The following is a 14,445-nucleotide window of genomic DNA, read 5'->3' as shown; positions in this document are numbered from 1 at the left end:
TTGTGTAGTAGTACTACACCAGTGGATGGGCTGGATGCCAAGAGTGAGCGAGAGAGCGAGCGAGAGAGAGAGAGAGAACTCCCAAAGAACTGGCTGCCAATGCACCGAAGACCGCGTCTTTACGGCATTCCCTCGGAGTGTCTCGGATGTTGTAATCTCGTATTTTACGCTGAAACCACGCTCCGAGCAGTCCGACGTGGGGGAAAAAAGCGGGGGGGACGAAATAAAAGGTAGAAAACGGCGAAAACACGAGGAAAACTCGTTTTTCTCTGACGCACACGCCATGAGTATAGCACCCCAGCAGGCGGTGAGTTTCCGTCGAGTTTCCGTCGAGTCGTAAAAGGAGTTCCTTCCACCGTGAGTACCAAAAAGGGGGTTGTGCGGGGGTGCCAGGGGGTGCTATGACACTGAGATTCCATTTGAGATCCCGTTTGACACTCAGCGTCGTCGTCGCTGTGGTTAAGCGGTTCATTGATAGTGAAATTGGCGGATGCGGGTGGCGGAATGTGTGTCAGAGGAAATCAAGAGAGCGACAGAGAGAGAGAGAGAGAGAAAGAAAGAGAGAGATAGAGAGGAGAGAGAGAAAAAGAAAGAGAAAGAAAGATAGAAAGAGAAAAAGAGAGAGATAAGCAAGAAAGAAAGAGAGAAAGACTCTTTTAGCTAGAGAGAGAGAGAGATAGAGAGAGAGAGAGAGCGCCCTCTAATGGTGATACTACAAACGGGGGGAGCGCACACTAACTGAGCTACTACTACGTGTCTCTCGTAGCACTCACGACGATGGCCATGACCAGGGATGCCACTCGTGGTGAGTAGGTTGGTTGGTGTGGGGTGGATGGAAGACTGGGAGGCCTGGCCTGGGTGGGAGGGCGGAGGGAGGTGGTTTGCGATATCGTAAAATTCCTCCGACGCTCGTAGTGGTTCGCACCGCGCATGCGTCCGGTCCGTTCATTCACATTTCTCCGCTCGCTCTCGTTGATGGGCAACACATTGCCGCAACGCGACCACTCGTGGTAGGTGTGTAGTGTTCGGGGTGCTACTGCTGCTGCTGCTACTGATGCTTACTGTACTAGCTGGCTGACTGGCTGGCTGCTTGCCTGGTGTGTGGAGCAGTATGCGCGTGCGTGTGAATGCATGTTGTACGTTTTGCGTTCGCTCGGCCCCCGAAAGATTCGTACGATGATGACTCCCTTGTACCGTTGGGTGCTTGTCCTCTACACACACACACACACAAACACACATGCGCATCGACGTGGAGGAACTCGTTTTTATGGCTATTTTCGCGTCTCATCGTAAACACATTCCTTCTTCTCCCTCGCGGATGTGCAAACCGAAGGGAACGAAGAGGTGGTGAAGAAGAAGAAAGAGAGGAGGAGGAGGAGGAGGAGAAAAACAAACAAATAGATAGCTAGGATTCGCCACCACTGGTTTTTTTTGGCACGATTTGGCCGGCCCCGAGATGCGGACCGCGCGAGAGTGAGACACGACACTTGGACTTGTTTTGGCAATGGCCACCCCTGGCGGCCACCCCCTGGCGGTAGGAACGAATCACCGCTGGGATCGCTTTACGATCAAACTTATGCTGCACACAGCGAGCTGTCGCTCTCTCTCTCTCTCTCTCTCTCTCTCTCTCTCTCTCTCTCCTCTCTCTCTCTCTCGCATGCTCTTTTTGCTGTCACTTGCTTGCTCGCGGTGCGATGGCCCCGGGATTCGCGGGGCTTCGCTCCTGTGAACCGAAATTCCTGCTGGAATCGACTTTGCCTTCGCGTAACGCGTAACGTGGAGAGGAGGGCACGCGGGGAGATGGTTCTAAAAATAGAGTTCGATCTTCAGGAAACGGTACACGACCAGGTCCCAGGGACTCGTTCGTTCTGTGGGAGTACTGGCAAGCCAAGTGCACACACCACTTCGCTCCGGTGGGATGATTACGCGGCAAAATTGATGACTTTCGCGGATGACGAGAGAGAGGGCGCGTACTGTTGGTGGTGGTAGAGAATGGTAGTGGAAAGTGTGCTCTTGCTACATAGCGTTACTCGCGTTAACGGATATGCCCACGCTCGAATGTCCTGGAAGTCCTTGACACGACGTTGCACTGCCAGCAAATGGATGGCTACGTGTGATCCGGTCGGTCACCGTTTGGGGGGGGGGGGGGGGGGGGGCATTTCCATTCCACCGTCATTGAATGGACGAAAATGCTGAATTTGACTTTGGTCACCACACCCCCTTCCCACGAGCAATAAACGAGATACCATGCGCCTCCATCATGGAGTGCCACGTGGCTGAAAATGGTCAAACTGTAATTTTGCTCGTTCTATAACAGCAACTACATTACTTAACTTACTCTTTTACTGTTCTGATAATGTGTTCGATTTCTGTAAAACTTAAATGTTTTTTTTTTAAATCTCCCAAACCACCCAAGCTCGAACTGAATTTTAACAAAGTATGCCGACAGTCAATTGTCTGGCGTACAACCTTCCTCCCCCTCGAGTACGATTGTTTGGCCCGAACACAAATACCCGAGAACCATTGCTCTACCATCACCAAACGAATGCAGCACCGACGAGCGATGGTCCGATTTAACCGAAAGTTAATTAAATTTCTCCAGACCAATATGGCTGCCGGTTGGCTGGTTGACTGGCTAACTGACTGCTTGGTGTGGTTGTGGCTGGTGCTAGCCTAGGCACATTTCGCCCTTCGATTGGCAAACTGACCGACCGAACGGCTGACTGGGTCTTTTCCTTTTGCCCACATATATGTGTCCGGGAGCGCTGCATGCAACACCAGACCCCGTCCGTTACTTCCCCATAATTAGCCAAAAACCATGTAACGAGAACGGGAACCACTTCGGGAGCTGACAATCAAAAACGTCGTTGCTTTTTTTGGTTCCGTTTCCGTTTTACTACTCCCCAAAAAATTGCAACGTTTGCGCGCTGCTCGCGTGTGTGTGTGTGTGTCGCGTGCGATGCGAGTGAAGTAAAAAGTTTATGATTTAATTTTTATCTGTTCGTCCATCACTTTATAGCACCAGCGGCCGACTAGTAGGCTGTATTTTGAAACAATAAAGTTTAAATGGCGTGGATTAGAGAGCGAGAGGCTCGGCGCGCGCCCGCGCGCGAATCACGCGAACTTCACGACTCATAAAATGCCAGCCCCAGACCATCGAGGGGCTACCAGGGTCTCTCCAGCTTTTTTTTGTGTTATCTTTCCATAACCGAGCTCACTAACGTAGAACGGGGGTGAAGCTAATGCCTGCCTACGTGTCTGTGTGTGTTTGATGGTCCAAACAATTTCTCGTCCTGTCAGGAGTGAGTCACGAGGCGCGAGGGAGCAACGAAACAAAAGCGAAATTTAGCTTAAGAGTAGCAATTTAACAGCCGCGCTCGACGTTCCATGCACGGCAAACCGGCAAACCAGCAAACCTGCGCCTACTTTGTCCTGTCAGAAAGGCCTTCCACACGAACTGACAGTTGGGTTGAATGTTTGATGAGCAAATCGCAGACAGCCCCCCGCATGGCCTGCTACTGCTGCTGCCCATGCCGTGGGCTAATGACAATTTTCGAATCATTTTTCCGCCGCGCTGATGTGGTCGTTACTACAATGTAACTAACAAGCACGCCACCACCACCACCAATACAATGTCCTGAAATTGTCCTGACCGAACATTTCACTTGGGAATGTTGAGGAACGCCGGGGGGTGTGTGCGGTGGTTGGGCTGACTGAGAATTATTCATTATTCGCCGGACGATGTATTGGAGGCCAAATGGGTGTCCGCAACAACATTGTTGCTAACGATGGGGTCCCACTCCCTTTCGAAACGGAACGTCGATTATCGGTGAGATGAATGACAGTTTAGGGAGGGTGGAGAGGGTTTGGGGGGATACATTAACGTGCGAGAAGTTACTTTGAATAACAGTTAATCAGAGCAGCAGCGGTAATTCCATTTTCAATTATCCTTTTCACCTTTATCATCGATTTTTTGCATGTTTTGTGGTTGCTCTCTGACTATCGTCATCGATGCACCGGACAGCTTTGCGATTATCGCTGGCCATTTCGCACTCTCTCTATCTCTCTCTTTCCCTCAAGCTCTCTCTATAGCGTTGGTTATTGAGCTCGATATTACTGAACCGAGCTCTCGAGCATGACGCGCATCGAATGTGTTGCATCATTTTTCGTCCCTTCATCCGCCCTTCCTCGGACTCATTCCGGCCACTCCCGGTACTCCCGGTGACGCGGTGCAAAAGGATATTGCACTGTCGCGTCTGGCCGGTCGCACACACACACACACACACACACACATACACACGTTTGTGCTGGTTGTACGGTGCGCTGGCGAGGATTATGCAAAAACATGTCTCCTTCTATGGTCGGTGCGGTCCGGTCTGGTCTGGTGCTCCATGGCACACACATACACAAACAGAGGAAGGCCCCCCGTCTGTCTAATTGTAATAAAAATGTAGACTGATGAAATATTTATGTGTCCATGTCCGCGGTGACCATCCATCGTGGAGCGGCCCGGTCCGGTGATGGTGCAACTCCCCAATCATCGACATGTACGACACCTATCATGGGCGAGGAGGAGGATGCAGGAGAGAGAGAGGAATGGGGAATATATTTTCAGTTGGATGGATCGTCGAGGTAACCAGAATCTGACAGAAGCCACGGACCACGAGATGGACCCCGGGACTTTACTCGGAAGCTGCTGCTGCTGCTGCTAAAACAAGAGAGAGAGAGGGAAGAGAGGGTTTGCAATGTGGCCTTTGAGAGTGGCAGACGTGGCGTTAGTGCCATGCACACCAACCGACAGGCCAGCTATACCTAAAAATCCCAACCATAATCCTGATCCTGACAAATTCAACTAGTAGTCCGCAAGTAGACGAAAGGGGCAATGTCCTCCATTCGTTCGCACCATTCGAGACGCTCACTCACTAATGACACCGACCGAGTACCCTCCATTGGTCTCATTCAGCGCCTAACCCCTCAACCTCTCCCTGAAAGCCACATGAGTCATGTTGTTAAATTGCTTGTAAATATTGAATTCTGCGCTCGCTTTAAAGTTTGGTCTTAAAGGCGCTGAAAGTGTGCTTAAAAACAGGCATCAACGAATGCCCCTAGTGGACACTTGGTACGGTAGGATGGGAGGTGAGTTGCTTAACGCATGTAAAGCGCAGTCGGTCGTGAAAAGACAATCTCATTATAGGCCGATTATGGAACGCTCCGAACGCGTCGCTATGGAATAAGCCAAACCCGTGCGTGTGTGTGTGCGAGTGTTTTTTGTGTGTTTATTTAAAATGATTTTTATGCGCACCCTCCACCCCCCCCTACCCATCACCATTCAAATTAACCTCATGCAAATCCTCATCGGTGGCAATCGGTGGAATGCATTATTTAAATTTCGTTGGCCACTGCCACCTCTCGTGATATATCCCTTTGCGTGTGTGTGTTTGTGTGTGTGTCGACGTCGATGTGTTGTGTCGATGAAACAGGATGAAGGGTGGAGGAGGGGCGGTGGTCCTGGGTGCGCAACACTTATCATAATGAACGTCGAAATCGTGGATTAATCACTTATGAGCATAATCGGATAAGCCCTCGCCACCCCCTTCCGTGTGTGTGTGTGTGTGTGTGTGTGTGTGTGTGTGTGTGTGTGTGTGTGTGTGTGTGTTTCTGGGCTCTCTATAAATCATCATTTCGGTTGTTGTGTTCGCGGTAGTGTATATGGTGTTTGGTGGTTTGGAGAAAAGGGGTCTGACAGACCGCCAGGATAACGTACCAGCAGCAACCCATTCATCCATCGTCATTATGTCGGATGTGGAAACGTGCTGGGCTTTATTTGGTTCCCGCTGAGTAATCGTGCACCAAATCCTCGCCGTATGCAGGGCAGGGATTGGCATAAAATATGAAACAAGGTTGCAGTTCAAGGTGACAGACAGACGTTGTCACTTCGGTTCCATTGTGCCGCAATGTAACATTCGAGGCAATTGGGAGTTACTCTCTGTACACTGTACTGAGCACATTGCCTATAGTACAAGTGACGCTAAAAAAAAAAAGGCTCCAATTGGAGCTTTCCGGGCATAATCCTAGGAGCTTGAACACTTGAACGCCGGTGTCACTGAACGCCCCACGACGAACGGCCCAACCTAAGTGACAGTCACTTTATGGCGCTAACTAAAAGTGTCCACGCAGTAATCCCGGAAGCTAGCGCGAGGTGTGTATAATGCACACAGTCTGAAGGGATTGTCCTTCAGTTCAGACGCTAATGCGCGATCGTGTCACGCCAGGTATCACACCTTCGCGCTAACACGCTGACAGCGGGAGGATTTGATAACAAGGCAACCGACGACCGATAGCGAACAAGCGCATAGTAGTCCCTCCTCCTCATAAAGGGCTCATCAGCATCGGCACGGTGCAGACATTGAACCCGGGCTCGGGCTTCACGTGACCACTGGTGTGTCGGAAGTGAGCCGCTGTTTGTAGTAGGACTCTTGGAGAGTAATCGCCGTAAGGCCATCCGAGGATCAGCGAGATGGAGTTGTTTGTTAGCGCCGAGCGCAATCAGTGATTGGATTGACTGTTTGCACAGCTGATAAAATTGATAATAGACAGCGAGAGAGAACCCCAGAGGGAGGGGTGTTGTTTGTGTGGTGTTCAGATTTGCTACTACCATCCGACAACGACGACTAAAATCCCGGTACGCGAACGGGAATCGGTCACTCAAAATGCACGGTTACAGCATCGACGCAGCCCGGGGGCCGGGGTTCGGGGGATGATTGATAAGAAGTTGATACAAAACAAACCCTAAACGACTTATCTCTGCACTACGCTCTACGAGGGTGTGTGTGTCTCTAGTTGGTGCACTATCAATTGATCGACCCTTCTGGGGGCCATCTGAGTTGTTGTGTCTTCGAGATCGATAATAGCTACTACTTCGATTGGCTGCCGATTGGTTGAGGTAGCCCTTTGACCGGCTTTCCCCGATCTCCTCGCCTCTCGCGGCCTCCTTCGATAAAGCTCCCTCGCTCCCATGTTCTCTCTCCTCCCCCCCTCCAAGGAGCACCAAAAGGTGCCTCATTGTCTGGCGGTGGAGAAGGAGCCCACTTATCGGATCGCTGCTGAGGTCAGTGTCAAAGGCGAGTGCGTTATGCCGCTACAGGGAGGCACGGCCTTTACGGAGTAAGGAAGTAAGGGAGGACCGCCACCACCGCCATGACCGACGATGTTTACGACGGGACCAGTTAAATATAGACCTACTCGCGTTCGCTTCCTTCTACTTCTTCCTCTCCCACTAACAATGCAGCTAAGCAGAGGGAAAGAGAGAGAGAGAGAAAGATTTGTGTTGAATAAACCCGCTCGGAACTTCGTTTCGCTGATAAGATTGTGCCCGTTAGATTAGAAGTTGAAAGATCCAGTCTCCCTTACCCAAACGGCCGACTCTACCGCTGCTACTACCGCTGCTGCTGCTGCTGCTGCTGTTATCGGTTGTGATTCGGTCGCTTCACATTGAAAGTCGGACTCAATCGTCTGTCGTCAAGTTGCAAAGTATCGAGAAGCTTGCTGCTAGCTTCCGGCAATCCGATACGTCTGTGTCCAGTTGAGGCCCAAGCGCGAGCGCGTGGTACGATACTTTACAGCCAACCCCAACTGGCCTGGGCCGCACTGCCGCGTGTTGTTTGATTTGGTGACGCCGAAAGATAAGAACCGAGACGAATCGTTCCCTCACTCGCTCACTCACTCCGTCCAGTCCGTCCAGTCCGTGTGGCTGTTTGTTGTTTTGTGTCGGCCGACCAACGGACCGACCGGCCGTGATGGGGCCCCCGCTTGATGAAACAGCTGATGAAATTTGAGCAAAATTTTCAACAAAACCAAACACCAGCGATACACAGCATAAGCAGAGCAGCGTCTGGGCTGGGGTAGGCGGGTGTGTGGTTCGCGATAAGACACGGTTCCGAATTGTGAGAGGAAATTTCCATCGTCAGATGCCGGTCGCCGACGATGCCGGAGGTAGACACTGTACGCACACACACGCCCGGACCCAATTGAGAAGCGCGTGTGGTGCGCTCTGGTGGTACAGAAAAGCAAGAAGAAGGGTAACTCGCCCGTTGAGATCACGCCGCGAACGCGGAACTGAATCGTCCGTTTGATGATGATGATGTGTCGGATGATGATGATGAGCTGGATGATTTGTTTTCGAGTTGTCTGTCTCGCGGTGCTACTCGAGGTGCCGGTATGTTGGTTGTGTAATAGCAGACGCTAACCTTCTGCCCCACCTTCGCGTCCACGATCTCCAGACTTCACGCCACTTCAGACATCTAGAAGCTTCACGATCGAACCACACCCTCCCAGACGCTGCGGGGAGGTCCCCAATGCAGCAGATGCAGCGATCATCAGTGATAGTGGCACAAACAAATTGGCGCACACTTACGCGAGGTTTCGACGACGGGAACTATAATGTGTGTCGACAACGCGGGTACGTCATATGAGGCCGCCTCCTCCCACCCCTCATTTGCATCCAGCGTGCATAGGAGATCAAATCTCCCCGGCTGCGACCCTGATGACGATCAATAGACGCGTGTGTGGGGAGAGAGAGCCAGATAGTTTCGCGAAATGGTAACCTTGAACGAGTCCGTAAACCTTTCCCCCGGACCGTTCCATGTAGGTAAGGGGTTGAAGTGAGGGAGCCCCGCACGGAATAGACCGCGGGAGCGCGCGCCAGTGTGTTATTGTGTATCGCTCGCGCGCGCACACACGAATTTACATACATCGATAAACAAGATTCCAGAGGAGAATAGAGCTATGCCGAGAAGAAGAGTGGCAGTGGAGGGCGGTTTTTAGAAGGGGGAGAGCAGCTGCACACTATTTGCATGCAGTAGGCGTCGAATGTCTGTTCTGCTGCTGCTGTTGCTGCTGCTGCTGCTGCGACGGTGTTCCTCCTTGTTGGCTGCTAGACGATGCCTTGTTTGCGGTTGATTAGATTGCTTGGATTATTAATCCAAGGCTTCTGATGGGCTGATGGACACCCGCATTACGCTTGCTTTGTCGCTGGTCATGAAAGAGCGAACAATTAAAGGCTTTTCTCACTTGCCAGGCGCGCGTGTGTGTGTGTGTGTTGCCGGTTGATTTGGAATCTATTTTAGGGCCGATAGATGGTAGCTCAGCAACAACCCAAAGGGGCCACCAGGGGGGAGTGTAAGGCCTAGAGGACTAGCCCCATCATCGGACGAGACCAGTTGGATGGATAAATTTGGAATTCGGAAAATGTAAAACCCTCCTTATGGGCGCAGTCAGCCATACCGGGGCGTGTGGTTGTCAATGGAAACGTAACATACAGACACACACACACACACACAGGTACGCTGGAACACACTGACGGATCCTCCGGACCCTATGTCACCATTTTCCAAGCCAATGCACCTTTCCAGATCGACGACTTTCCACGGTGTGACAGAATGCGTGGCGAAGCCCCTCCCGAGCGGGGGTCCCCCGCGAGAGGTAGTCCTGGAAGAGAAGTCGCGTCTGGGCGACAAAGAAGAGGATCGAGAAAAGCCTCGTTATTTAATTTCATTTTACTCGCTCCCTCTCGTTCCCCAGAGGCACCCATAGAAGGGAATCGGGAACAGGAAATGGTGGCAAAGGGGGGCCCCCCGCCCCCGCCTCGATCTCGATTCTGATCGAACGCCTTCAAACGCCCGGGCGACAAAAATACTTTGACATTTTGTTCATGGATTGCTATTTTGCGTGTCGGAGAAGGATAAGGAGACGCCTTCCATCCGTTCGATAGAAGGAATCTTCTTGACGTTTGATGATTTCTTTCCGCAAACCAAGAGGCAGCGCCTCCTCCGTCGCCCGCTTGGGTCGTGCAAATTATTTTCCAAAATCCTGTGTGCGTGTCTATGTGTGTGTGCTTGCATTGCTGCGGGCAACCGTCAACAATTGTTGAGCATGCAGGATGAGCTGTTACGATGGAGATGGGGTTTCTAGCGAAGGTTCTTTTACTTATTTTATTTGGACTTCCGATATGTCTGAACTCGTCTTCGTCGAAGGTGAGTTGGATGATCCTTTTTTGGCACATATGGTGGGTGTGTGTGTGTGTGTGTGTGTGTTGGTCGCAAATTTCAGCTGGAGGTATAGGTACTCTTCAGACGATTGAAGGTTTTCTAGAAATACATCAGACGTACAAGTGACGTGAAGCTCAAAGGCGCCATCAGGTAACTGACATTTGCAAGCCCTCCTCGATAAAACCAGCCTACCAAGCGCACTTCACATCACTTCTGTGAAACCTGTCCCCTGTACCGCCTGAACTAGATGCCTGCTCATTAGAATAGACTTACCTACTTCTGATTTGGTACCAAGTTGCCCTCTCCAGTGAAGGGTTCAGTTCAAACCCCACAACGCTCCTTCTCCCTTCCATCCAGCGGGAATCCATTATCCATCTCTAGTTCCTTTGTGCTCCATTGCCATTGCCAGGCCAACTAGATGCCGTTTCGCGCATTGTTTGACTTACCGGTCGGCGTCGAGTCGAGAGCGCGCTGCTATAAATACACCCGTCCATCAGAGTGTGTTAGATGTGCGTGCGTGTGTTTCCCGTGTGTGTGTGTGTGTGTGTGCGCGCCCCCCATAAAGACGTTTCTGTCCACTTTTTTTATGGCCGGATCTTTACATTGTCTAATCTGTCCGATCGTAAAAGAGAAAAACCGTAAACAACAGCAACATCAGCAACAGCAGCAGCAGCCACAGAAACTGTTAAACGCTGAACCCAACCTCGGCCAGGGGCCCCACTCTAAAGAGGCAGAAAAAAAACGTGGAAAAGAAACACCTCCCCCTCGCCCCTCGCCCCTCGCCGCAACTATTTTTAGTTGCCGGAGTACGCGATGCCCTCTGCCTTCTTCTTAACCTAGCAGTTTGGAAAATTACCCCGCAATTGACTTTCATCGCCGTCGATCATTTGTGGCCCATTAAGTGCACTTTATGGGCGGAAAACCGAACCCAACAACGAACCCTGGCTTTCCACCGCTCCATGGGACCCTTTATTACGCTTCCACCACCACCACCACTACTACTACCGGAGGCGGTGCTGCTACCGCTGCCGATGGTGATCTCATCGAATCCGAGAACCCAAAACGATGATTGTGTAGCGCCTGCTCATGATGCACCTGGGCGCGAGACCGAGGAGAAGCGATTGAATTATGAAACAGTTGGGGCGAGTAGTGCCACTACCAGCAGCAGCAGCTGTAGCGACGTCAGAGTCACCACCGGTGGTTAGACATCACCTAGACACTATCGCGCTATAGGTGCGCATGTGTGTGTGTATTGGTTAACCTATCGTTTTAGTGTAATCAAATCGATCGACCGTCCGATCAATCGATGGCGGCGGCGGCGACGCCGGCGGTCCTCGGGATGATGCAACAGCAGCAAGGTGTAAGCGGTTGCTATAGTATTCGTCGCCATTGTGCGAGTAGTATGTAAGCGGGATTAGCATCAGTAGTTGGGAGGCCGTTTGAAAGAGCGAGAGAGAACGAAAACGTAGCCCCATTCGCCGCCTACTTCGATAAACACATTCTTCCATCTTGATAAGCGGCTCACTATTCATTTCCATACCACTTTGACATCGAACCATCGAGCAGCGTGATGTGCTATGTGGTGTGCTATGCGGTGTGTGTATGCGCGCAGGTCCACGACCGGCCAGACCGGCCGCGGTGGTCAGCGCATGCTTTGCTCAAGTGGTAGTACACGTGAGGTTGGCAACGCGAATGTCACTTTGTGGTTAGCTTGAGTATGATGGACGGCTGGTCGAAGGGGGTGGAGTTGATGCTGTCGCGGTTGCGTTTGTGTTTGCCAAACTGGGCAGAAAAGTCGGGATTCGGGATGGGATAGCCATCTGTATTCCTCCCTATTCCTCCTCTTCTACTCGTTAAATACTATTTTTAATCGCTGGCCAGGATCTCGAGGATGATCTACGATGATGGTGTTGGTGGTGGTGGACGGTGAGGGTGAGGGAGAAGGGACCTACACCTCAGGTCGAGTCACGGCGTTTGGCTAAGTAAACTAATCAATTTAACAACCCCCAACACGTACGTTATAAACGGACATACGCAAACACACGGTTGGTGGTTTAGGCAACGGGGAAGGGAAGGAAGGAAGAGCAAGTCACATCACGTTGTGACTGCAGCTGCACTGTAGGCCCCGTGCAGTGTGTCCCCCTATCCCCTTCCCTTCCCCGGCGAGGAAGTGGTCGCACACAGTGGAGCAACATTGTTGGCTCCCATTCCTCCCTCCACTTCCTTTGCTTAGAAGTTATTGCACTCGTTCAAGGTTAGCATCTAAGTTGCATCTAAGGGTGGGGAAACGCGGCCTGGAACGAGGAGGAGAAGGCGGTTATCAGAGGGAAGTGGTGCACGACCGGAAGAGGGAAAGTGACGCATACTACCGCCGGCCGGCCGCGCTGTCATTCGCGATCGTCTCTGGGTGTCTGTGTGTGTGTTTACATTGTGAGACGAGCCCTCCGCAGGGTTCTCGCACACTTTGACAAGTAGTAGCAGTGGCTACTACCGGCGCTGCTTACCGGCACGGCGGCACGATGCCAGCTAATTTGCGCCAATCATACCCAACCATATATATATTCAAGCGCACTGTAATGGCCGCGATCAAATCGCGACTTTTGTTTAAATTAATTTGTTTAGAAAGGAACGGGGACGGAGAGAGAGATAGAGAGAGAACCAGATCTAGATCGTATTAATTGAGCCAAAGGCGGGGTGGGGCTGTTGTTCATCTAGCCAGCTGTGCTTTTGTCATTTGTCACCGGGGTGACAGCACAGACACAACCCGACGGAGCAACAGCAGCAGGCGGTGACCCATTCGGTTGGTCTTAAACGATCTGTCACATTCGCTGCTGTGTATCGCAGTAATGGCGCCGGTTAGGCTGTCACATTGGGCGCTAGGATGCAGATGGCGGCACGGTCGTACACACACACACACACACACACGCACAATCCGCATCCACTTTGCTACTGACACCATGGTGGACAGGAAGAGGACAGAGAGAGAGCGAGGGGCTGTTACTGCAGGTTCTAGCACGCGTGCTTTGGCGTATCTATTACCCTCCATTTCTATTTCTCTCTGTCCGTTACTGCTGCTGCCTCACACACCACAAAAACCGCGTCCATTACTTACACGCGGAACACGCGTTACTGCCAAATGTGCAGTCGCAGAAACCAGCGACACGCATCCAGGCGGTTGGTGTGCCCAACCAAGCGTGCGACAACCAGACGAGACAGTCAGCAACGAGCCGGGGCCGCTCAGCGAAACGACAAAACCCACCGCGGTCCCTGCGACTGCGGGACGTTACTTGCAACATTGTTGCAACGCACCCTCCCGCCCATCTACATTCTACATTATAGTGTTTATTATCTTGTGGGAGCTGCAATCGGGATTCCACAAAATGTTGACGGGAATGTCGACGGGAAACCGGGAAACGCTTCTGTCTGTGCTACAGCAATGGCGTGCCAAGCGGCTGCTGCCACTGACTGCGTTCGGCATTGAGCGGAATTGCTCCAATTTCCTCGTCGTTTCCTATCTTCCCGCGCCTCTTCTAGTGCTCCGTTTCTTGCCTTTGCGTCGTCTACTTAATCACACAGGGCACATCCCCGCTTCCGAATGTCACGCGATGTCGAGATCCAGATTTGGGTAAACACAGTACTACTACTGCGGGCTTTGATCCTTCATCATACGCCTGGGACGAAGTGTGCGGGGGGGAGGGAGGCATATCGCAGCATAAACGGCACCACCTCCGCCAGTCCCAGTCTCTATCGCCGGAAAAGCCTGCAGCAGCGTCGACGGCAGCGACCGTTACTTTGTTGCAACAATAAACGTGAGGCCGCGAGCTATACAGTTCACGTTGTCGCTCTTCCACCACCGCCACCGGGTGCTTCTGAGCATGGCATGAGCATTCGGTGCTTCCTCGAGCTTTCTTCGTTCGTCTACTGCTCCCTACCTTTGCAAGGCCTCGTGGTTTTGTAACAAACATTGTCTCTGTTTGTCTGTGGCACTCTATCTCCACCTCTCGGGTGTCTGTCGCACACCGCGTTCGACTTGGATTGATGCAAATATTATGTCCTGCTGGGTGGTTCCTCCCGTCCTCTCCTCCCGTGATATGCTCCTCTCTGGCAGCCGTTCATGGTATTCGCGATTTGAAGCCACATAATCACGGCTTGCACATCAGAACGCTCCAGCAATGGTAGCAGTCGTCTTCGTCGTCGTCTGCGCTGCACCGCCGATGGCTGGCACTTGCGTGGAGATTACCGGGCCGGAAAATGGGCTGCTAATTGGAAAAATAAATTATGAATGACGCGGTTTGGCTGTGGATTGCTTCGTCGTTTGGCCGGGGCCAGACCATCGGCTGCAACATTGTTGTCTTCGGTTTGCAGCGCCACCGGTAATTTCGGCGGGATCGGGCACAGG

The 14,445-nt window shown here is 51.9% G+C and overlaps 1 protein-coding gene across 2 annotated transcripts in view; it reads left to right on the top strand.

Annotated features, from left to right (window-relative positions):
- The window catches only part of LOC125951538 (homeobox protein B-H2), a 47,977-nt gene that overhangs the window by 25,665 nt on the left and 7,867 nt on the right, over positions 1-14,445 (top strand). The window lies entirely within an intron of this gene.

This window comes from Anopheles darlingi, chromosome 2 (assembly GCF_943734745.1).
Source record: "Anopheles darlingi chromosome 2, idAnoDarlMG_H_01, whole genome shotgun sequence".
In the NCBI taxonomy this organism is placed as follows: Eukaryota; Metazoa; Arthropoda; class Insecta; order Diptera; family Culicidae; genus Anopheles; species Anopheles darlingi.
The sequence above is the reverse complement of the archived record's forward strand: the minus strand, read 5'-3'. Positions and strand labels throughout refer to the sequence as shown.